Source organism: Bombina bombina, chromosome 2 (assembly GCF_027579735.1).
Source record: "Bombina bombina isolate aBomBom1 chromosome 2, aBomBom1.pri, whole genome shotgun sequence".
NCBI classification, from domain to species: Eukaryota; Metazoa; Chordata; class Amphibia; order Anura; family Bombinatoridae; genus Bombina; species Bombina bombina.
The window spans coordinates 1,337,777,283-1,337,802,084 of record NC_069500.1 but is presented as its reverse complement, the minus strand read 5'-3'; positions in this window follow the sequence as shown (position 1 = coordinate 1,337,802,084).

Below are 24,802 nucleotides of genomic sequence, written 5' to 3'. Positions count from 1 at the left end.
GGCAGCATGTGAGTCTGTGTCAGTGTGAGTGTGTGAGAAAAGAGAATGTGAGAGACTGCATGAGAGAGAGTGTGTGAGAGACTGTGTGATAGAGGCAGCATGTGAGTCTGTGTCAGTGTGAGTGTGTGAGAAAAGAGAATGTGAGAGACTGCATGAGAGAGAGAATGTGAGAGACTGTGTGATAGAGGCAGCATGTGAGTCTGTGTCAGTGTGAGTGTGTGAGAAAAGAGAATGTGAGAGACTGCATGAGAGTGAGTGTGTGAGAGACTGTGTGATAGAGGCAGGATGTGAGTCTGTGTCAGTGTGAGTGTGTGAGAAAAGAGAATGTGAGAGACTGCATGAGAGAGAGTGTGTGAGAGACTGTGTGATAGAGGCAGCATGTGAGTCTGTGTCAGTGTGAGTGTGTGAGAAAAGAGAATGTGAGAGACTGCATGAGAGAGAGTGTGTGAGAGACTGTGTGATAGAGGCAGCATGTGAGTCTGTGTCAGTGTGAGTGTGTGAGAAAAGAGAATGTGAGAGACTGCATGAGAGAGAGAATGTGAGAGACTGTGTGATAGAGGCAGCATGTGAGTCTGTGTCAGTGTGAGTGTGTGAGAAAAGAGAATGTGAGAGACTGCATGAGAGTGAGTGTGTGAGAGACTGTGTGATAGAGGCAGCATGTGAGTCTGTGTCAGTGTGAGTGTGTGAGAAAAGAGAATGTGAGAGACTGCATGAGAGAGAGTGTGTGAGAGACTGTGTGATAGAGGCAGCATGTGAGTCTGTGTCAGTGTGAGTGTGTGAGAAAAGAGAATGTGAGAGACTGCATGAGAGAGTGTGTGAGAGACTGTGTGATAGAGGCAGCATGTGAGTCTGTGTCAGTGTGAGTGTGTGAGAAAAGAGAATGTGAGAGACTGCATGCGAGAGAGTGTGTGAGAGACTGTGTGATAGAGGCAGCATGTGAGTCTGTGTCAGTGTGAGTGTGTGAGAAAAGAGAATGTGAGAGACTGCATGAGAGAGAGTGTGTGAGAGACTGTGTGATAGAGGCAGCATGTGAGTCTGTGTCAGTGTGAGTGTGAGTGTGTGAGAATAGAGAATGTGAGAGACTGCGTAAGAGAGAGTGTGTGAGAGACTGTGTGATAGAGGCAGCATGTGAGTCTGTGTCAGTGTGAGTGTGTGAGAAAAGAGAATGTGAGAGACTGCATGAGAGAGAGTGTGTGTGAGACTTTGTGTGAGAGAGGCAGCATGTGAGTCTGTGTCAGTGTGAGTGTGTGAGAAAAGAGAATGTGAGAGACTGCATGAGAGAGAGTGTGTGAGAGACTGTGTGATAGAGGCAGCATGTGAGTCTGTGTCAGTGTGAGTGTGTGAGAAAAGAGAATGTGAGAGACTGCATGAGGGAGAGTGTGTGAGAGACTTTGTATGAAAGAGAGGGAAAAAGAATACCTGAGAGAGAGGGAGAGTGTTAGAAAGTTGAGGAAAGGGGGAGAGAAACAGTGTGAGAGAGTGTAGGAGAATCTAAGAGAGAGGAGGAGAGAGACAGGTGGAGGGTTTGAGAGTTCTTCCTTTTCATGTAATTAAGATCTTTAAATTCAGTAATTTCTATCTCTCTGACCTTGAAATTCAACCTGCTGGATTTTTGAGGCTAACCCAGCTATATAGCTGTCTTTGATTTGCTATAATTGACAGAAACTACAATTAAAGACATATATGTAGCATGGTTATCCCTGAAAAAGCCACTGGGGTGCATTGCAATTTCTGAGAGTAGGAAACATAATTTCTGGGCTAAATTACATGCATAGGGAGCAAAATAAAAAAATGAAAATATCTTTGCATGTAATTTAGCTCTGCAAATTCAGTAATTTCTAACTATTAGACCTTAAAATGCACACTGCAGCTTTTTCAAGGCTAACCCTGATACATAACTAACTTTAAATTGTTTTAATTAGCACAAACTATAATTAAAAACATGTATGTATTAGTATTAGCCTTGAAGAAGCCAGCACAGTGTATTTTAAGGTCTGACAGTAATACATTTATTTAGCTCCCTTGATGTGTAATTTAGCTCTGCCTCTGCACATTTAGTAAATTCTAACTCTCAGAATTCCACTCTACTGGCTTTTTTTAAGAATAACTCTGCTACATGTCTTTAATGTGCTTGAATTTACAGAAACTACAATTAAAGACAGTCATGTAGCATGGTTAGCCTTGAACAGCCAGCAGGTTGGATTTTAAGGTATTAGAGTTAGAAATCACCACATTTGCAGAGCTAAATCCTGCCATCATGAGGCAAATCAATTATAACGGCTCACTGTGTGCACTGTCACCCTTTCTAAATCTACTCTGTATATAATAATTTAATAAACAGTTTAATAAATGAATATGTACAGGCTAAGAGTTAGTCTAGTGACAGTGAAAGTTGAAAGTAACAAGGCTGTTATAAGACTACTTAATGACAGTGGAAGGTTTAAGGAAACAAAAACACAAAAATATTTATAATAATAATAATAAACACATTTCCTTAAGTAAGCGCTAAAATGCCCAAACAGCAGTATTTTAATTGGGAAAATTCAGGTGTACTTATATTAATGCCAACTACAGACTTTGCTGCTGCCCAGCATATATAGTAGTGTGTTTTATAATGTGAGAGGCTCAGCTGTTCCGAGGTGCATAAATATTAGTGCCAATTACAGTCCTTGCTGCTCAGTATAAGGCTTTATCGGGTTCATATATATGTTTCTCGGGTGTATCGTAGCGACTGCCTCACCAGTCTCTGAACTCACTGCACGTCACTGCTCTTGCCAATATGAAAGAAATGAATTTATCAGGTAAGTTCTTACATAAATTATGTTTTTTTACATAGAGCTGCTCAGGTGATATTTTCCTGTCAGCTTTTTACAGTTATACTGCATCCGTTTCAAGTGATTTAGCATATGAGTATTATGTCCCTTTAAGAGGTCTTTTCAAAATTGTTCAAATTTAATTAATTTTGTTCTGACCGACAGCATACTTAAGTTTATTATACTGATGAAGGTTTCTATGTTTTAAAGATCCTGTGTCAGTCAGTTTGTTATAAATTCTCCTTATTTTTCATTTTAACTTTTTTTTTTATGTTCTTTAAGGAAATATTTGTTATTTATAGCTTTTTGGACTCCTATTAACTATATTATTAATCATTTTCAAACTAGATTTTAAGATTGTTTTGCTCTTAAGGTTTTGTCCTATGCAATATACTTTTTGTATCATATTCTAGAGAATGTTTATCCTGATTCCCTCTTGGGACTGTACTACTATTTCTATGGAGATTGGTACTTATTTCTTTTTTAAGATACGATGAGTCCACGGATTTCATCTTTACTTGTGGGATATCGCCTCCTGGCCAGCAGGAGGAGTCAAAGAGGACCACAGCAGAGCTGTATATATAGCTTCTCCCTTCCCTCCCACTCCAGTCATTCTCTTTGCCTGTGTTAGTGATATGAAGAGGTAAAGTGAGGTGTTAGTTTAGATTCTTCAATCAAGAGTTTATTTTTAAAATGGTACCAGTGAGTGCTATTTTATTTAGGATGTAGCTGTATACCTTGTCAGCCTCTAGAGTAGAGCTACAGGTGGCTTTAAAGCAATGGGAACTGGTGGGATTTAATTCTCACTGTGCCTCCCATACTGAGTGCTGCCCTTCAGATATTGGTTTAGCAAATATTATCTAAGACCCGGTATGTCTCCACAAAACTGCAGGAGGATGAAGGACCTCTTGACATGTGGGACTGTTCATGCTGTTGCTCAGCATAAAGGCATGTGCAGCTTTTTTATGTTTTGGGACATCCATTCCTCAGGCAAGGCTATCAGTTAGTGGGGGAATTTACCTTTAATGGCATTGCTACCCTTATCACTATGTACCACTCGGCTCAAGCATATGCAGTGGGTGTATGTCACAACTAGGGGCTATGACATAAGAGGGGCTCCTACTGTGACGAATTATGGTATTTCTCATGGTGCTGTGAGAAACATGCCGGCTGGGAGATTGCTATACTGATATAGCCCTAGCCGGGTGTTTTACTGGCCATTGTACTATTTAGTCCTTGAGGCGCTGTTTATCCTCCCCCGGCGGTTTCGTAAGAAGCATTGCTGACCGGGAGATTGCTGTACTGCCATCGCTTTAGGCGATCCCTTTTGCTCGTTTTCACATGAGACCTCTCCAGCTTTGTATGCTGAACCAATGGTGCAGGGATTATACAAGGATATCACAATTAATATCCTTAAATCCCAATGTTCGATCTTCTCTGACTTGGTGGTTGGATCACCATCGTTTAATTCAAGGGGCCTCTTTTGTTCGTCCAACCTGGACTGTGATCTCAACAGATTTAAGTCTTTCAGGCTGGGGAGCTGTATGGGGATCTCTGACAGCGCAGGGGGTTTGGGAATCTCAGGAGGCGAGATTACCAAATCAACATTTTGGAACTCCAAGCGATTTTAAGAGCTCTTCAGTTCTGGCCTCTTCTGAAGAGAGAATCGTTTATTTGTTTTCAGACAGACAATGTCACAACCGTGGCGTATGTCAATCATCAAGGTGGGACTCACAGTCCTCAGGCTATGAAAGAAGTATCTCGGATACTTGTATGGGCGGAAACTTACTTCACCACCTCCATGGGAGGCAAAGTTTGTAAAATTGAATTGTGGGTGTGGTGAGGGGTGTATTTATAGTCATTTTGAGGTTTGGTAAACTTTGCCCCTCCTGGTAGGAGTGTATATCCCATACGTCACTAGCTCATGGACTCTTGCCAATTACATGAAAGAAAGGTAATTTTAAATGCGGTGGCAGGCAATGCACCACATGCACAAACATAATAGTTGGAAATAGCTTTACTTCTACCTACGATAACAGAACCTATCAAATAGACTTCTATGCCAACTGTAGAACCACCTACGTGGTTTACTTACTTACTTGTAATTTGTGTAAAAGCCAATACATGGGTAAAACGTCACGTGAGGCAAGAACAAGATTTGGGGAGCATACCAGGGATGTTAAAAACTACTTTGTAGATTCAGCAGTGGCAAACCATTTTAATTATTATCATTTTAGCCACATTGCAGATATGTCAATACAAATCATTGATAGTTGTACTTCCCCCAAGGGGTGGCAATAAAAATAAAATTCTGGATAGAAAAGAACTTTATTGGATCTTAAAATTACATACCAGTGGGGGCGGAGCCAACTACCTAACATGTCGGACGCACATCACAAGAGCTCTGGCTCTTAACTCAGATTTTGGAAGATAAAACATGGTCTAATCTGCGACATTGCTATTTTGCTAAAGAACCTTACAAGATTTCATCATATGGTGCCTTGCTAAACCAAATTTGGGTACTTATGCCAAGTATTCACTCTTTTATGCCCCATGACGCAGATAGGTGGATACAGGCTACGGCAGATGTAGTGAATGGAAGTTCAGGGCTAACCATCACAAGGCTTATAATACATACTACCTACATGTTAGATTTGAACTTACATCCAGCCTACTGAACCAGGCTACTGAGGCAGCTCTGGGAGCTATACCGGCTGCGGCCACGCTAATTTTGATTGGAAAAATGGCGGCCATGGAGGACTGGGAGACTATCGCTTTAGGTTTTTTGGAGGCCTCCTTTCGGCTTCTAGAAACACACCTGATTAGGACTTTTGCCGAGCCCACCCCTAGTTGTATACCCGCTGTCGAGTCCGACCAACTAGGTAGACGGCAAAGGGAGAGAGACCTTGTGCTGGACACTACCGCTACCATGCTCCTAGCTATTCCAGAAACAATACCGTATGTTGCAGAGCCAAAGCATCAGAATTCGGCGCAAGGTTGGAGGCTGGAAGACCAGCGAAGATCCTGTTTTTCTCATGTTTCGATGACACAAGGGTTACCTGATTTCAGTTACAGTCCTGGAGCGGCATCAAGGATTACTATACAGAGCAGCACAGCACTGTCTTATCTTGGTATTCCAGTGGAGGCCCTGGGAACGCTTCAAAATTCTTGCAGTAACAGAATGTCCTGTCCCCTGGTACAGCTATCCCAAAGAACATGTTTAGCCTTACAGTGTTACAGCTGTACATGGAACCTAGCTGTGGCGTTTCTCCTGAAACCATCATTATCCTGGCAGTTAAAAGATGAGGGGTTCCTGGAACACTATAAATACTGCCGTACCGGAGTTGGTTGACTGGGATGAAGGTTTATTGACCTTGGCACTTTCGGTCTTCATATGTATATTAGAGACAGTAGAGACCATGATTCTGCGAAGTTTTATATGCCTCTCCAGTTTACTTTTCTTTAGTACTTGTATCCCTTCCATGACCCCTAGCCCAGTGTTTATGGAGCTTCTTTACCTGGATTCATTACATGCTTCTATATGCTTATAGACTGCGGTTAGATTGAATCACTTATCCAATATCTAGGACACTTTCATACTGTTAAGTATTATTATCAATATGCACATGTTTCTAGGTTTATTTTGTTAGTTTGTAAAGCTAGTTAACATAGTTTATATTAGACTAGAACGCTCACGTGGCTACACCTATATCTTTGGGGTCTGTGTAATTAACAATATATGATTCTTCCTTAAGGTGTATTACCTTTCCTATATATTATTACCCTTAAGTTAACCACCTAATCTATAGATTTTTCTCAAACAACCTGCATGCCTTTACTTTTGAGTGTTACATAGTGTTTTTTTTTACATGAGGTAGCCACTCTTATCTTTGGGCTGAGACGGGGAGAGTAACTTTATTATTTGATCCACCACCTAGCCCTGGCGGTTAAGGCCTCAAAAGTCGGAGTTGGTTAATCATCAGGTTATATACGCACAGATGCCTTGTTTGGTATTTTTATGACTGATAATATGTTCCACGGACTTGGCTAAGTATTTATGAACTCTTCCTACCGGTCGTTCTCTTAACAATTTCAAAGCAACATAAGAACACTGTTAATGTTGGAGTAAGGTAGGTGTAAAAGCAGTAACTCTCCTATGCCTCAGACTTCATAAACAACTTGGGCATCCCTAAAAACTTTGCTGATCTTTATTTGAGTAATTTGGTTCTGGCCAAGAGACATGACGACTACTACAGCTAGCAAGCAGATGTGCCTTACTAAGCGGGGAATTGGATGTGAATTAATAGACTCCCAATAATGATCAGATGTCTTTTGATGGGCTATGTGTTGACTTGATGGTTCAGAGAGCTTATCACTGTTTTGCTTATATTTATATTTATCAGGTATTAAATGGTGCATATGTAATGTTTGCTACTCTTTCAGCTTGGAGCATCCTTCCAACACAATAGGTATTACAATTGCTACTCAAGTAGCTCAGGGAGGTTAAGTAGACAACTATTAGAAATTATACACCTATATATATATAACTGTCTTACCTGTCGCTTGGACATAGGGCCCGTGTCTGGGTGACGAGGTATAAAAACTTACAACTTGGTGGAAAAACCATACTCCCTAATTTCACTATAATGCCTGATTTAATTAGTGGTATAGATACACTTTAGATATTCTAATTATTTCTATTTCTCCCTAAATGTAATAGCGTTTCTCACAATCTGAGAGAGATGTAATCTCTGAACATTTAAGACTCCCTTCCATCGAGCTTTGTGACATAAGATTTCTGTTATTAACATGACATTTATTTTGGCACAGATTAGGAGACTTTTTGCTGTTTTTTATAGGTTCTTTTTGCTGGTCTTTCGAACCACTTTTGAGTCGATATATTTATTCTGTTCGCGATAAGTACTCCATAGATTATCCTGCATCAGCTCATGTTTACTAGGAGCTCTTTTAACTCTATATGAGACAGGCTGGTATCTCGATACCCATTATTCACCTAGTTTTGTTTACTATGCCATTTGTCTTACACCTAGAATAAATGTGTCTAGCTATATATCGAACAATATTACATATTGTGTTTAACTAGTGTTTTGCTTACTGCTACTGTTATAGATGTACATACAGGATTTCTACTCCATATATCCCAGCTTTGGCCATTATAGCATTTATTGATGTGTGAGAAAGTGCCACTAATTTGTCGACTACAAGAGGACTAGGGTAGAGCTATAGCTATCAATATTTACAATACACAACCCTTCACGGGGACAATTTATATTATATAGATTCTATGACAATTAGCTAGTTCTCTCTGATATACTTATTAGTACAATTAGTAGTGACGCCTCTGTATTGCACTGACTACATCTCTCCATTTGTAACGATCTGTGATAATATGTAAAGCTCTGTGATATGCAGCAAGTATTTAAGTAAACATTTAAGACCTCTAAGCAGGATAAATAATTGTGGAGTGTTACAAGTTACTAAGTGTGCTTGCTAGTAAGATAAACACTAACTTAATCACTTGTGTTAATTTAGCCTGAGGGATAAGACCCAATAATATGAGTAGTACTAGTGAGCTTTATCTTAGGCAGGTCTTATATAGTGCAACAGGAAGCATAAGGGTTAAACATAAATAGTATAAGTCTGTAAAGTCAGATTCACTGGTGACAGGTGAAATATGGAACCCAGACTGCACAGATACAAACAGGAGTTTTACCTTCAATTCAACTGTTGTTTAAAGAGTAATGTCAAATGAGTAAACAGAGACTTAAGCACTCTATATACAGAACCTTAATTCAGAAGCAGAGCCTGTGAGAGGAATCCCAGATGCGGTTAGGTAGAATACTTGCAGGGATTAGTGAGCGTGCAGCGTGGTAATGGCTCCGTGTAGCTGGGAGTCTGTATGCTGTCTGTTTAGACAGGGAGAGTGTGTCAGAGCGGTAGCGTGAATCGGCGCTGCGGTGACGTCAGCGGCTGTGGCAGCTTGAAGCAGAAGCTGCTTGTAACGGCAAAAGGTTTCTCTGATCAGGAGAATCTTGTTTTGGTACTCTAGGTAAGGAGTTGAGCTGCTTTACTTTGGCAATAAACTTCAATAAACCAGCAATGCATCTTGGTTACAAGGAGATTAAATAAGGAAACCTGATCAGCTTAATTGAAATAAAAGGTGGTATGACAGGTTAGATACGCTGTGTAAGGTGGAATGGATTTAGACATGACATATCCCCCCTGCAAAGGAACCCCAAAGGTGTCAAGGCGTGGGTCTTTCTGGATGGCGCCTATGGAAAAGGGACACCAGACGGGGTGCAGAGAGATTGGAGGCCGGCTCCCAAGAATCCTCGGAAGAATCGAATCCAGCCCAATGCACTAGGTACTCAAGTTGACCATGGCAACGCCTAGAGTCCAAGATAGAGTGGACTTCATACTCAGGATCGGGTGCCGGGGAAGACGGTGGAGGGAGAGGCAGACATCGGGAGGTGTCACAAGGCTTGATGAGGGAGATGTGGAACGTCGGATGGATGCGGTAGGAAGAGGGCAACTGCAGAGTGACCGTGAGAGGGTTGCTGATGGAGATGATGGGAAAAGGCCCCACAAAAAGGTTGTTGAATTTCCTACAAGGAGTAGGTATCCTGAGATTTTTTGTGGCTTACCAAACCAGGTCACCAACCTTGTATACGGGAGGAGCCCGATGTCGGAGGTCATAGGAGCGTTTCTGGGTGGCTTGAGCTTGCTGAATGTTATCTTTGATTACGGTAAATGTTTGTTTGATAGAATTGATCAGGTCATTAACCTGCGGACCAGGAGTGTCAGTTGGAGGTAACGGATGAAATCGTGGGTGGAGTCCGTTGTTGGCATAAAAGGGTGAATACCCCGTGGAGGTGTTGGTAGTGTTATTAAAGGCGAATTCAGCGTGTGGTAGGAAAGATAGCCAAGAGTCCTGTTTGTTGGAGCAAAAGCATCTCAAATATTGTTCCAACCACTGATTGGTTCTCTCACATAACCCATTAGATTGCGGATGGTATGCGGTGGTAAGATGTTGTTGGATAGAAAGAGATTGACAAAGATATTTCCAAAACTTGGAGGTGAATTGTGACCCTCTGTCACTGAGGACGGATGTTGGGAGTCCATGTAGTCTAACAACCTCTTTGATGAACAGTTCTGCAGTTTTTTGAGCAGTTGGTAGTGATTCTATTGGAATAAAATGTGCCATTCGTGAGAATAAGTCAACAACGACAAAGATAGCAGTCATGCCGTCGGATTTTGGAAGGTCCACTATGAAGTCCATGGACACACTAGCCCAAGGGCGTTCAGGAATAGGTAAATTCTGTAATAGCCCCAGAGGCAATTGATGTGAGGGTTTACAAGTCTGGCATGTGGGACAAGACTTGACATAATTGTTAACAGACATTCTCATAGATGGCCACCAGAAATATCTGTGAAGTAGATCTAGGGTCTTGTGAATACCCAAGTGACCAGCTAAGGAAGAGTCATGGGAGAGCGATAGGGCTTTGTTGCGGAGCGAAGGAGGTATATAAAGTTTGGAGTGGTTGCAGAGAACTCCATTGACATCAGGTAAGAGAGGGTAAGAAGATTTTGTTGTATCCAGCTGTTGTTGGGTTTTTAGTTCAGCAAAATCCTTGGAGAGGAGACCTATGATGTGGGACTTGGGGATAATAGTTGAGTAGGATGGGGTTGTCTGGAGTCTAGCATCCTTACGAGAGAGGGCGTCAGCCTTCCCGTTTTTTGTTCCAGGACGGTAAGTGATGGTGTAGGAGAATCGGGAAAAGTAAAGACTCCAGCGGAGCTGACGGGCTGAGAGCGTACGGTTGGTCTGGAGGTATTGCAAGTTCTTATGATCCGTGTAAATCACTATGGGTTGTTCTGCGCCCTCCAATAAGTGTCTCCACTGGTCGAAAGATGACTTAATGGCCAAAAGCTCCTTTTCACCAACCGGATAGTTCAACTCCGCTGGTGTCAGAAGTCTGGAAAAGTAACATACTGGATGGAGTGAGTCTTTTGGAGAAGCTTTTTGTGAGAGAACGGAGCCGATAGCGTAGTCTGATGCATCCACCTCTAGGACAAACTGTGCTTTGCTATTAGGTAGTTGTAGAACTGGGGATGTGATAAACCGCGACTTTAGGAGATCAAAGGCGTTCTGTGCCTGGGAAGTCCATAGAAAGGCAGAAGTGGTTTTGGTCAGATTAGTGAGGGGTTTGGTGATGGCTGCAAAATCTTTAATGAACCGTCTGTAAAAATTTGCAAAGCCTAAAAAACGTTGGACGTCTTTTATATTGGAGGGTCTTGGCCAGGAGGTGATAGCTGTGATTTTACTGTCCTCCATCATGATGTTACTTTTACTAATATTGTAGCCCAAGAAGGAAACCTGACTGACATGGAAAAGGCATTTTTCCAGCTTAACATACAATTTGTGTGTCTGTAGTCTGGATAGTACAAGCCTGACGTGATTGATATGTTCTGAGTAAGAAGAAGAGTAGATTAGGATGTCGTCAAGGTAGACCACCAGAAAAGTGTCAAGAATATCCCTAAAGATGTCATTAATGAAGTTTTGAAATGTTGCCGGAGCATTACAGAGACCGAACGGCATAACGGTATACTCGAAAAGACCATACCTGGTCCTAAATGCCGTCAGCCACTCGTCTCCGGCCCTTATTCTAACAAGGTTGTATGCGCCCCTAAGATCCAGTTTCGTGAATATAGTTGCGCCTCTTAACCTCTCAATCAATTCTGGGATGAGAGGTAGTGGGTATCGGTTCTTTACAGTACGCTTATTGAGTTCCCGATAATCAATTATGGGACGTAAGGACCCATCCTTGTTTTTAACAAAAAAGATGCCGGCTCCGACAGGGGAAGTGGATGGACGGATAAACCCCTTCTTTAAATTCTCAGCAATGTAAGACTTTAGATGGATTAATTCGGGTCTTGAGAGGGGGTAAATATGCCCATAGGGTATGGTTACCCCAGGGAGAAGGTCAATGGGGCAATCGTAAGGCCTATGTGGAGGCAATGTCTCAGCCTCCTTTTTGTTGAAAACCTCAGAGAAGTCAAGATATGGAGAAGGAATGGTAGGAGTAGTTGTGGAAAGCAAGTTGGAATTAGGAAAACACGTGGAAGTACAGTAAGGTGATGAGAAGGATAAGGTGAGAGAATCCCAATGAACCGTAGGTTGGTGTTTTTTGAGCCAAGAGATACCCAGAACAATAGGATAAATTGGAGAAGAGATGATATCAAAAGACATAGTCTCAGAATGACCAGAAGTAGATGTAACAAGGAGAGGGATGGTTTGTTGAGAGACTGGACCTGATGCTAATGGTGTACCATCAATGACTTTAAGAGGCATAGGTGTGCTTTTGAACAAAAAAGGTATTTTATTAACTTCAACTAAACTTAAATCAATAAAGTTTGCACATGCTCCGGTGTCAATCATGGCGTTACAGTTTATCCTGTGTTGATCCCACTGCAAAAGTAAGGGTAAAGTAAGATAGGTGGTAGATAAGGTTTTTGTATGTAAGCAATGTTTAGTTGTGAGTGCCTTACCTAACTTCTGCTTTGTGAGTAAAGGACATTCTTTAACAGTATGTTCAGTCCCCCCACAATACATACAGAGATTGAGTGTACGGCGTCTAGCCTTCTCTTGTGGGGAAAGAGGTCCTCTGAGGAAACTGATATCCATAGGCTGTTCAGCTGAAGAACTGGAAGTAGGAGGTGTGGGTAAAACCCTGCGTACAGGAGTAGTAGAAGGGTTTCTTTCTTGTCTCCTCTCCCTAAGCCTACGGTCTATAGTGATAGTAAGAGCGTATAACTTTTCAAGGCGTTCTGGTATGCCTACCCTGGCTAGTTCGTCCTTAATGTCCTCCGCCAATCCTAGGCGATACTGTTTTTTTAAAGAAACCTCATTCCAGAGGGAATCCGTGGCCCAGATCTTAAAGCGGGTGATATACTCCTCTACCGGTGTTTTTAGCTGCCTGAGGTTTCTTAGTTTACCTTCTGCAGTAACTTGCCGATAGGGGTCGTCATAAAGGGTAGACAAAGCTTTGAGGAATGCATCTAAAGAGTTTAGGATAGGATCCTGGGTCTCATAAAATGAATCTGCCCAGGCCCTAGGTTCTCCCCTCAAGTAGGACAATATAGTGAGCACCTTGCTCCGGTCAGTAGCATAGGTCCTGGGACGTAAGTCAAACAATAGTAGACAGGCATTTCTAAACTGTCTGAAAGTGGAGCGATCACCAGAAAACTTCTCTGGGTATGAGACCTGAGGTTCAGCCTGGTGGTCGTTTCCGGTATTTCTGTTAGATAAAACTTCCCTAAAACAGGCTTTGAGGCTCTGGTTCTCTACTTGCAGCTCTCTAAAAGCCTGGGTCAGATTATCTAAACGTTGGTTAAGGCTGTGTAGTTGTGGGGTCACATCAGAAGGCTCCATTTTAATATGGCTGGTTTATTATGTAACGATCTGTGATAATATGTAAAGCTCTGTGATATGCAGCAAGTATTTAAGTAAACATTTAAGACCTCTAAGCAGGATAAATAATTGTGGAGTGTTACAAGTTACTAAGTGTGCTTGCTAGTAAGATAAACACTAACTTAATCACTTGTGTTAATTTAGCCTGAGGGATAAGACCCAATAATATGAGTAGTACTAGTGAGCTTTATCTTAGGCAGGTCTTATATAGTGCAACAGGAAGCATAAGGGTTAAACATAAATAGTATAAGTCTGTAAAGTCAGATTCACTGGTGACAGGTGAAATATGGAACCCAGACTGCACAGATACAAACAGGAGTTTTACCTTCAATTCAACTGTTGTTTAAAGAGTAATGTCAAATGAGTAAACAGAGACTTAAGCACTCTATATACAGAACCTTACTTCAGAAGCAGAGCCTGTGAGAGGAATCCCAGATGCGGTTAGGTAGAATACTTGCAGGGATTAGTGAGCGTGCAGCGTGGTAATGGCTCCATGTAGCTGGGAGTCTGTATGCTGTCTGTTTAGACAGGGAGAGTGTGTCAGAGCGGTAGCGTGAATCGGCGCTGCGGTGACGTCAGCGGCTGTGGCAGCTTGAAGCAGAAGCTGCTTGTAACGGCAAAAGGTTTCTCTGATCAGGAGAATCTTGTTTTGGTACTCTAGGTAAGGAGTTGAGCTGCTTTACTTTGGCAATAAACTTCAATAAACCAGCAATGCATCTTGGTTACAAGGAGATTAAATAAGGAAACCTGATCAGCTTAATTGAAATAAAAGGTGGTATGACAGGTTAGATACGCTGTGTAAGGTGGAATGGATTTAGACATGACACCATTATAGCTTACTGGTCGACTTAAAGAAAATGTATCCCACATATGATCTACACCCCCAAAGTATTTCTATGTCAACTTCCCCATGGAGGCAATCGATGGCCCTCTTCCCAATCAATAAAGTAAAATGAGGTTTTTGTTATATGGAATCCGACATATAGGTGTTTCAACATAGCTGACACTGCTAAGTACACTGTTTAGACCACACTTTGTTGGCAATCTCACTATAACATTATATGTCAGTTATGTGACCATGGTGTCGAACTTAATATTTCTGCTGCTCCCATAATAATTTCTATTTTTATATAACTCCCCCCTCCCACCAATACACTCTGGCATCCGTAATTATGCTTGAAGTGTTTTAATGCGGTTTCCCTAGATAAATACCGCAAATGTAATCATATTTCACTTTATAACTTATAACATATTTTTTTCATGTATTGAAGTCAGAACCTCATGTTCTTGTTTCATATTAAAATCCTGTGCATTTTCTAGCAAGAAATCTATGTTTATATACTTTAAATCACATGGTGGTTCTACTTCTGCTTATTCATTTATTTTCCCCCATCATAAATGACTTATATGTTATTCTCCTTTTTTAATGCGGGAAAGTATTCTTTCACACAGTTTTAATATATCACTTATATTCATTTTGTCAACAACCTTCCAAGTCATCCAGAAATTGTGATATCCTTGTGATGTTTCTTTATCCTCAAATTAACAGGTTGTTTATGTTCAGTTTTCACTGTTGTTCCCTATTTCTAAGAAAAACGTAAAATTATGAGGTTCATTTTTTGAATGTTTAAACACTTGTCTACAGCATCAGATAAGATTATAAACATATAGTAGGTCATTTGATATGTTCCTACACTAAATGCTCAAGGTACTATAGGAACAGATGCAGCTCTTATATGTTTACTTTGGATACATATTGTAAACTGTTGTTGTGCTATGATTTATACCTTGCTAATGATAACTGTCTGTATGCCTATATGAGAACCTCAATAAAAATTATTAAAAAAAAAATAAAAAAATTACATACCAGAATACCACAAGGTATGAATAAGGAATGTGATATCAACTTCTTTATTGACATTTAGATCTCATATATCTACACTTATATATATTCACATATACCCATTTCCATATATTACATCATGTTTTTAATGAACCTAACACACTATCTTTGAAGCATTATTTAATAATAATCCTGTGGATAAATTAACTGATGGATTTTCTGTATATGTTTAACATATTTGTGTAGATTTTCACCTTTGCTGAAAGTATTTTGTCTTATGAGTATTAATTATTTTATTTATTTATTTATGTCCTTTTTTGAGCACTTGTGTTATCATATATTCATTATTTTTTCTTTAATAATTCTTTATTAATTTTTTAGTCTTTTATTATTAGTTATTTTGATGAATTTATTTGTTTTTGATTAATGGTATTACTGAAAGTGGTATCATTAGTTTTCATTTGGAATTCTTTAGTCACAGGTTCAAATGCCTTATATTATATAAGTATATCTTATGTTTTAAATTTTTATGTTGGTGGGGATAGGGTTAATTTCCTTGTGTATATAAGGGTTGTCCAGTCACTATCAATTCAGCCTATGATTAAGCGCACTAGGGGGCGCGAAACACGTCAGGCCATCTGTCCCTCTGTCATCTGTTTGTCTGCATGTTGCTGGAATCAATTTTAAGCCTGTGTAACTTCATCGTGTGGCTTATCAAATACATTTTTGTTATACTTTTTCACCCCGAGTAGTGCCTGCCTCTTTTTTCCTCCAAGTGTAACTGACTTTGGGCTTGATCTCCCCGGTTAAGGCACTCCGGTGTAGCTGTTTTCCCATTGGATGACCTTGCTGTTCACCTGCAAGTTCCGGTTCCGGATTAGTGCTGCCGCACGCCGAGACTCTACCTCTAACTCTCTTCATTGGTGGTTGTCACAGGATCATCTGTCCAAGGGAATGTGCTTCCGCAGGCCAGCATGGGTCATAGTGACGACGGACGCCAGCCTCTTGGGCTGGGGTGCAGTCTGGAATTCCCTGAAGGCTCAGGGTGTGTGGACTCAGGAGGAGTCCCTACTACCAATAAATATTCTGGAACTGAGAGCGATATTCAATGCGCTTAAAGCGTGGCCTCAGCTGGCTTCGGCCAAATTCATAATATTCCAGTCGGACAATATAATGACTGTAGCATATATCAATCATCAAGGGGGTAACAAAGAGTTCTCTAGCGATGATAGAGGTTTCCACAATAATTTGATGGGCAGAGACTCACTCTTGCCATCTATCAGCAATATATATCCCAGGAGTGGAGAACTGGGAAGCGAATTTTCTAAGTCGTCAGACTTTTCATCCGGGGGAATGGGAGCTCCCTCCGGAGGTGTTTGCAAAATTGATTCATCAATGGGGCACACCGGAATTGGATCTGATGGCATCTCGTCAGAATGCCAAACTTCCTTGTTACGGGTCCAGATCAAGGGTTCCTCCAGCAGTACTGATAGATGCTCTAGCAGTACCATGGTCGTTCAACCTGGCTTATGTGTTTCCTCCTTTTCCTCTCCTACCTCGTCTGGTTGCCAGAATCAAACAGGAGAGGGCTTCGGTAATCTTAATAGCGCCTGCATGGCCACGCAGGACTTGATATGCAGACCTGGTGGAAATGTCATCTCTGCCACCGTGGAAACTGCCTCTGAGACAGGACCTTCTCATTCAGGGTCCGTTCCAACATCCAAATCTAATTTCTCTGCAACTGACTGCCTGGAGATTGAACGCTTGATTTTATCTAAGCGGGGATTCTCTGAGTCGGTCATTGATACCTTGATTCAGGCTCGAAAGCCTGCCACTAGGAAAATTTACCATAAGATATGGCATAAATATCTTTATTGGTGTGAATCCAAAGGCTACTCATGGAGTAAGATCAGGATTCCTAGGATTTTGTCCTTTCTCCAAGAAGGATTGGAGAAGGGGTTATCAGCTAGTTCCTTAAAGGGACAGATTTCTGCTTTGTCAATCTTACTACACAAGCGTCTGGCAGATGTCCCAGACATTCAGTAGTTTTGTCAGGCTTTGGTTAGAATTAAGCCTGTGTTTAAACCTGTTGCTCCGCCATGGAGTTTGAATTTAGTTCTTAATGTTCTTAAAGGGGTTCTGTTTGAACCCATGCATTCCGTAGATATTAAACTTCTATCTTGGAAAGTTCTGTTTTTAGTTGCTATCTCTTCTGCTCGAAGAGTTTCTGAGCTATCTGCGTTACAATGCGACTCGCCTTATCTTATATTACATTCTGATAAGGTGGTTTTGCGCACTAAACCTGGATTCCTTCCTAAGGTTGTTTCAAATAAGAATATTCATCAGGAAATTGTTGTTCCTTCTCTGTGTCTTAATCCTTCCTCTAAGAAGGAGCGTCTGTTACATAACTTGGACGTGGCTCGTGCCTTGAAGTTTTACTTGCAAGCGACCAAGGATTTCCGTCAAACATCTTCTCTATTTGTTGTCTAATCTGGAAAGCGTAGGGGTCAAAAAGCTACGGCTACCTCTCTTTCTTTTTGGCTGAAAAGCATCATCCATTTGGCATACGGACTGCTGGACAGCAGCCTCCTGAAAAAATTACAGCTCATTCTACTAGAGCGGTGGCTTCCACATGGGCTTTTAAAAACAATGTGTCTGTTGAACAGATTTGTAAGGCTGCGACTTGGTCTTCCCTTCATACCTTTTCCAAATTTTCCAAATTTGATACTTTTGCTTCTTCTGAGGCTATTTTTGGGAGAAAAGTTCTTCAAGCAGTGGTGCCTTCTGTTTAGGTATCTGTCTTGTCCCTCCCGTTCATCCGTGTCCTGTAGCTTTGGTATTGTATCCCACAAGTAAAGGATGAATCCGTGGACTTGTCGTATCTTGTAGAAGAAAAGGAAATTTATGCTTACCTGATAAATTGATTTCTTCTAAGATACGACAAGTCCATGGCCCTCCCTGTCGATTTAAGACAGATTATATTTTTTTGTTTAAAACTTCAGTCACCTCTGCACCTTTTAGTTTCTCCTTTTTCTTCCTATACCTTCGGTCGAATGACTGGGGGGTGGAGTCAAGGGAAGAGCTATATAGACAGCTATGCTGTGGTGCTCTTTGCCACTTCCTGTTAGCAGGAGGATAATATCCCACAAGTAAAGGATGAATCCGTGGACTCGTCTTATCTTAGAAGAAATCAATTTATCAGGTAAGCATGAATTTACTTTTTACTATGGGAGTAATCTGTCCTGTTCCAAAATTGGAACAGGGACAGGGGTTTTACTCAAACCCATTTGTGGTTCCCAAAAAAGAGGGAACGTTCAGACCCATTTTGGACCTCAAGTGTCAACAAATTTTTAAGAGTTCCATCATTCAAGATGGAGACAATTCGAACGATTTTGCCAATGATCCAGGAGGGTCAATATATGACTACCATGGATTTGAAGGATGCTTACCTTCATATTCCAATCCACAAAGATCATCATCGGTTTCTAAGGTTTGCCTTCTTGGACAAACATTATCAGTTTGTGGCTCTTCCTTTTGGGTTGGCCACAGCACCCAGAATCTTCACAAAGGTTCTAGGGTCTCTTTTGGTGGTTCTCAGACCGCAAGGGATAGCGGTCGCGCATTATCTGGACAATATTCTGATTCAGGCGTCAACATATCATCTGACAAAATCTCACATGGACACAGTGTTGTCTTTTCTGAGAACTCACGGCTGGAAGGTTAACAGAGAAGAGTTCACTTGTTCCACAGACAAGGGTTCCTTTCTTGGGAACTCTGATAGACTCGGTAGCCATGAAAATATTTCTGACGGAGGTCAGAAAATCAAAGATTTTGAATACTTGCGAGCACTTTTGTCCATTCCTCGGCCATCAGTGGCTCAGTGTATGGAGGTTATCGGATTAATGGTAGCGGCAATGGACATCGTTCCGTTTGCTTGCTTTCATCTCAGACCACTGCAACTGTGCATGCTCGGTCAGTGGAATGGGGATTATGCAGATTTATCTCCAAAGATAATTCTGGATCAAGAGACCAGAAACTCTCTTCTTTGGTGGTTGTTGCCAGATCATCTGTCCCAGGGGACTTGTTTCCGCAGACCCTCGTGGGTGATAGTGACAACAGATGCCAGCTTTCTGGGCTAGGGTGCAGTTTGGAACTCCCTGAAGGCTCAGGGTGTTTGGACTCAGGTGGAGTCTCTACTTCCAATCAATATTCTGGAACTGAGAGCAATATTCAATGTGCTTCAGGCGTGGCAACAGTTGGCTTCGGCCAAATTCATCAGATTCCAGTCGGACAACATAACGACTGTGGCATATGTCAATCATCAGGGGGGGAACAAGGAGTTCCTTAGCAATGATAGAAGTATCCAAGATAATCAGTTGGGTGTTTCAACATAGCTGACACTGCTAAGTACACTGTTTAGACCACACTTTGTTGGCAATCTCACTATAACATTATATGTCAGTTATGTGACCATGGTGTCGAACTTAATATTTCTGCTGCTCCCATAATAATTTCTATTTTTATATAACTCCCCCCTCCCACCAATACACTCTGGCATCCGTAATTATGCTTGAAGTGTTTTAATGCGGTTTCCCTAGATAAATACCGCAAATGTAATCATATTTCACTTTATAACTTATAACATATTTTTTTCATGTATTGAAGTCAGAACCTCATGTTCTTGTTTCATATTAAAATCCTGTGCATTTTCTAGCAAGAAATCTATGTTTATATACTTTAAATCACATGGTGGTTCTACTTCTGCTTATTCATTTATTTTCCCCCATCATAAATGACTTATATGTTATTCTCCTTTTTTAATGCGGGAAAGTATTCTTTCACACAGTTTTAATATGATATCACTTATATTCATTTTGTCAACAACCTTCCAAGTCATCCAGAAATTGTGATATCCTTGTGATGTTTCTTTATCCTCAAATTAACAGGTTGTTTATGTTCAGTTTTCACTGTTGTTCCCTATTTCTAAGAAAAACGTAAAATTATGAGGTTCATTTTTTGAATGTTTAAACACTTGTCTACAGCATCAGATAAGATTATAAACATATAGTAGGTCATTTGATATGTTCCTACACTAAATGCTCAAGGTACTATAGGAACAGATGCAGCTCTTATATGTTTACTTTGGATACATATTGTAAACTGTTGTTGTGCTATGATTTATACCTTGCTAATGATAACTGTCTGTATGCCTATATGAGAACCTCAATAAAAATTATTAAAAAAAAAATAAAAAAATTACATACCAGAATACCACAAGGTATGAATAAGGAATGTGATATCAACTTCTTTATTGACATTTAGATCTCATATATCTACACTTATATATATTCACATATACCCATTTCCATATATTACATCATGTTTTTAATGAACCTAACACACTATCTTTGAAGCATTATTTAATAATAATCCTGTGGATAAATTAACTGATGGATTTTCTGTTTATGTTTAACATATTTGTGTAGATTTTCACCTTTGCTGAAAGTATTTTGTCTTATGAGTATTAATTATTTTATTTATTTATTTATGTCCTTTTTTGAGCACTTGTGTTATCATATATTCATTATTTTTTCTTTAATAATTCTTTATTAATTTTTTAGTCTTTTATTATTAGTTATTTTGATGAATTTATTTGTTTTTGATTAATGGTATTACTGAAAGTGGTATCATTAGTTTTCATTTGGAATTCTTTAGTCACAGGTTCAAATGCCTTATATTATATAAGTATATCTTATGTTTTAAATTTTTATGTTGGTGGGGATAGGGTTAATTTCCTTGTGTATATAAGGGTTGTCCAGTCACTATCAATTCAGCCTATGATTAAGCGCACTAGGGGGCGCGAAACACGTCAGGCCATCTGTCCCTCTGTCATCTGTTTGTCTGCATGTTGCTGGAATCAATTTTAAGCCTGTGTAACTTCATCGTGTGGCTTATCAAATACATTTTTGTTATACTTTTTCACCCCGAGTAGTGCCTGCCTCTTTTTTCCTCCAAGTGTAACTGACTTTGGGCTTGATCTCCCCGGTTAAGGCACTCCGGTGTAGCTGTTTTCCCATTGGATGACCTTGCTGTTCACCTGCAAGTTCCGGTTCCGGATTAGTGCTGCCGCACGCCGAGACTCTACCTCTAACTCTCTTCATTGGTGGTTGTCACAGGATCATCTGTCCAAGGGAATGTGCTTCCGCAGGCCAGCATGGGTCATAGTGACGACGGACGCCAGCCTCTTGGGCTGGGGTGCAGTCTGGAATTCCCTGAAGGCTCAGGGTGTGTGGACTCAGGAGGAGTCCCTACTACCAATAAATATTCTGGAACTGAGAGCGATATTCAATGCGCTTAAAGCGTGGCCTCAGCTGGCTTCGGCCAAATTCATAATATTCCAGTCGGACAATATAATGACTGTAGCATATATCAATCATCAAGGGGGTAACAAAGAGTTCTCTAGCGATGATAGAGGTTTCCACAATAATTTGATGGGCAGAGACTCACTCTTGCCATCTATCAGCAATATATATCCCAGGAGTGGAGAACTGGGAAGCGAATTTTCTAAGTCGTCAGACTTTTCATCCGGGGGAATGGGAGCTCCCTCCGGAGGTGTTTGCAAAATTGATTCATCAATGGGGCACACCGGAATTGGATCTGATGGCATCTCGTCAGAATGCCAAACTTCCTTGTTACGGGTCCAGATCAAGGGTTCCTCCAGCAGTACTGATAGATGCTCTAGCAGTACCATGGTCGTTCAACCTGGCTTATGTGTTTCCTCCTTTTCCTCTCCTACCTCGTCTGGTTGCCAGAATCAAACAGGAGAGGGCTTCGGTAATCTTAATAGCGCCTGCATGGCCACGCAGGACTTGATATGCAGACCTGGTGGAAATGTCATCTCTGCCACCGTGGAAACTGCCTCTGAGACAGGACCTTCTCATTCAGGGTCCGTTCCAACATCCAAATCTAATTTCTCTGCAACTGACTGCCTGGAGATTGAACGCTTGATTTTATCTAAGCGGGGATTCTCTGAGTCGGTCATTGATACCTTGATTCAGGCTCGAAAGCCTGCCACTAGGAAAATTTACCATAAGATATGGCATAAATATCTTTATTGGTGTGAATCCAAAGGCTACTCATGGAGTAAGATCAGGATTCCTAGGATTTTGTCCTTTCTCCAAGAAGGATTGGAGAAGGGGTTATCAGCTAGTTCCTTAAAGGGACAGATTTCTGCTTTGTCAATCTTACTACACAAGCGTCTGGCAGATGTCCCAGACATTCAGTAGTTTTGTCAGGCTTTGGTTAGAATTAAGCCTGTGTTTAAACCTGTTGCTCCGCCATGGAGTTTGAATTTAGTTCTTAATGTTCTTAAAGGGGTTCTGTTTGAACCCATGCATTCCGTAGATATTAAACTTCTATCTTGGAAAGTTCTGTTTTTAGTTGCTATCTCTTCTGCTCGAAGAGTTTCTGAGCTATCTGCGTTACAATGCGACTCGCCTTATCTTATATTACATTCTGATAAGGTGGTTTTGCGCACTAAACCTGGATTCCTTCCTAAGGTTGTTTCAAATAAGAATATTCATCAGGAAATTGTTGTTCCTTCTCTGTGTCTTAATCCTTCCTCTAAGAAGGAGCGTCTGTTACATAACTTGGACGTGGCTCGTGCCTTGAAGTTTTACTTGCAAGCGACCAAGGATTTCCGTCAAACATCTTCTCTATTTGTTGTCTAATCTGGAAAGCGTAGGGGTCAAAAAGCTACGGCTACCTCTCTTTCTTTTTGGCTGAAAAGCATCATCCATTTGGCATACGGACTGCTGGACAGCAGCCTCCTGAAAAAATTACAGCTCATTCTACTAGAGCGGTGGCTTCCACATGGGCTTTTAAAAACAATGTGTCTGTTGAACAGATTTGTAAGGCTGCGACTTGGTCTTCCCTTCATACCTTTTCCAAATTTTCCAAATTTGATACTTTTGCTTCTTCTGAGGCTATTTTTGGGAGAAAAGTTCTTCAAGCAGTGGTGCCTTCTGTTTAGGTATCTGTCTTGTCCCTCCCGTTCATCCGTGTCCTGTAGCTTTGGTATTGTATCCCACAAGTAAAGGATGAATCCGTGGACTTGTCGTATCTTGTAGAAGAAAAGGAAATTTATGCTTACCTGATAAATTGATTTCTTCTAAGATACGACAAGTCCATGGCCCTCCCTGTCGATTTAAGACAGATTATATTTTTTTGTTTAAAACTTCAGTCACCTCTGCACCTTTTAGTTTCTCCTTTTTCTTCCTATACCTTCGGTCGAATGACTGGGGGGTGGAGTCAAGGGAAGAGCTATATAGACAGCTATGCTGTGGTGCTCTTTGCCACTTCCTGTTAGCAGGAGGATAATATCCCACAAGTAAAGGATGAATCCGTGGACTCGTCTTATCTTAGAAGAAATCAATTTATCAGGTAAGCATGAATTTACTTTTTACTATGGGAGTAATCTGTCCTGTTCCAAAATTGGAACAGGGACAGGGGTTTTACTCAAACCCATTTGTGGTTCCCAAAAAAGAGGGAACGTTCAGACCCATTTTGGACCTCAAGTGTCAACAAATTTTTAAGAGTTCCATCATTCAAGATGGAGACAATTCGAACGATTTTGCCAATGATCCAGGAGGGTCAATATATGACTACCATGGATTTGAAGGATGCTTACCTTCATATTCCAATCCACAAAGATCATCATCGGTTTCTAAGGTTTGCCTTCTTGGACAAACATTATCAGTTTGTGGCTCTTCCTTTTGGGTTGGCCACAGCACCCAGAATCTTCACAAAGGTTCTAGGGTCTCTTTTGGTGGTTCTCAGACCGCAAGGGATAGCGGTCGCGCATTATCTGGACAATATTCTGATTCAGGCGTCAACATATCATCTGACAAAATCTCACATGGACACAGTGTTGTCTTTTCTGAGAACTCACGGCTGGAAGGTTAACAGAGAAGAGTTCACTTGTTCCACAGACAAGGGTTCCTTTCTTGGGAACTCTGATAGACTCGGTAGCCATGAAAATATTTCTGACGGAGGTCAGAAAATCAAAGATTTTGAATACTTGCGAGCACTTTTGTCCATTCCTCGGCCATCAGTGGCTCAGTGTATGGAGGTTATCGGATTAATGGTAGCGGCAATGGACATCGTTCCGTTTGCTTGCTTTCATCTCAGACCACTGCAACTGTGCATGCTCGGTCAGTGGAATGGGGATTATGCAGATTTATCTCCAAAGATAATTCTGGATCAAGAGACCAGAAACTCTCTTCTTTGGTGGTTGTTGCCAGATCATCTGTCCCAGGGGACTTGTTTCCGCAGACCCTCGTGGGTGATAGTGACAACAGATGCCAGCTTTCTGGGCTAGGGTGCAGTTTGGAACTCCCTGAAGGCTCAGGGTGTTTGGACTCAGGTGGAGTCTCTACTTCCAATCAATATTCTGGAACTGAGAGCAATATTCAATGTGCTTCAGGCGTGGCAACAGTTGGCTTCGGCCAAATTCATCAGATTCCAGTCGGACAACATAACGACTGTGGCATATGTCAATCATCAGGGGGGGAACAAGGAGTTCCTTAGCAATGATAGAAGTATCCAAGATAATCAGTTGGGCAGATGCCAACTCTTGTCATCTGTCAGCGATCT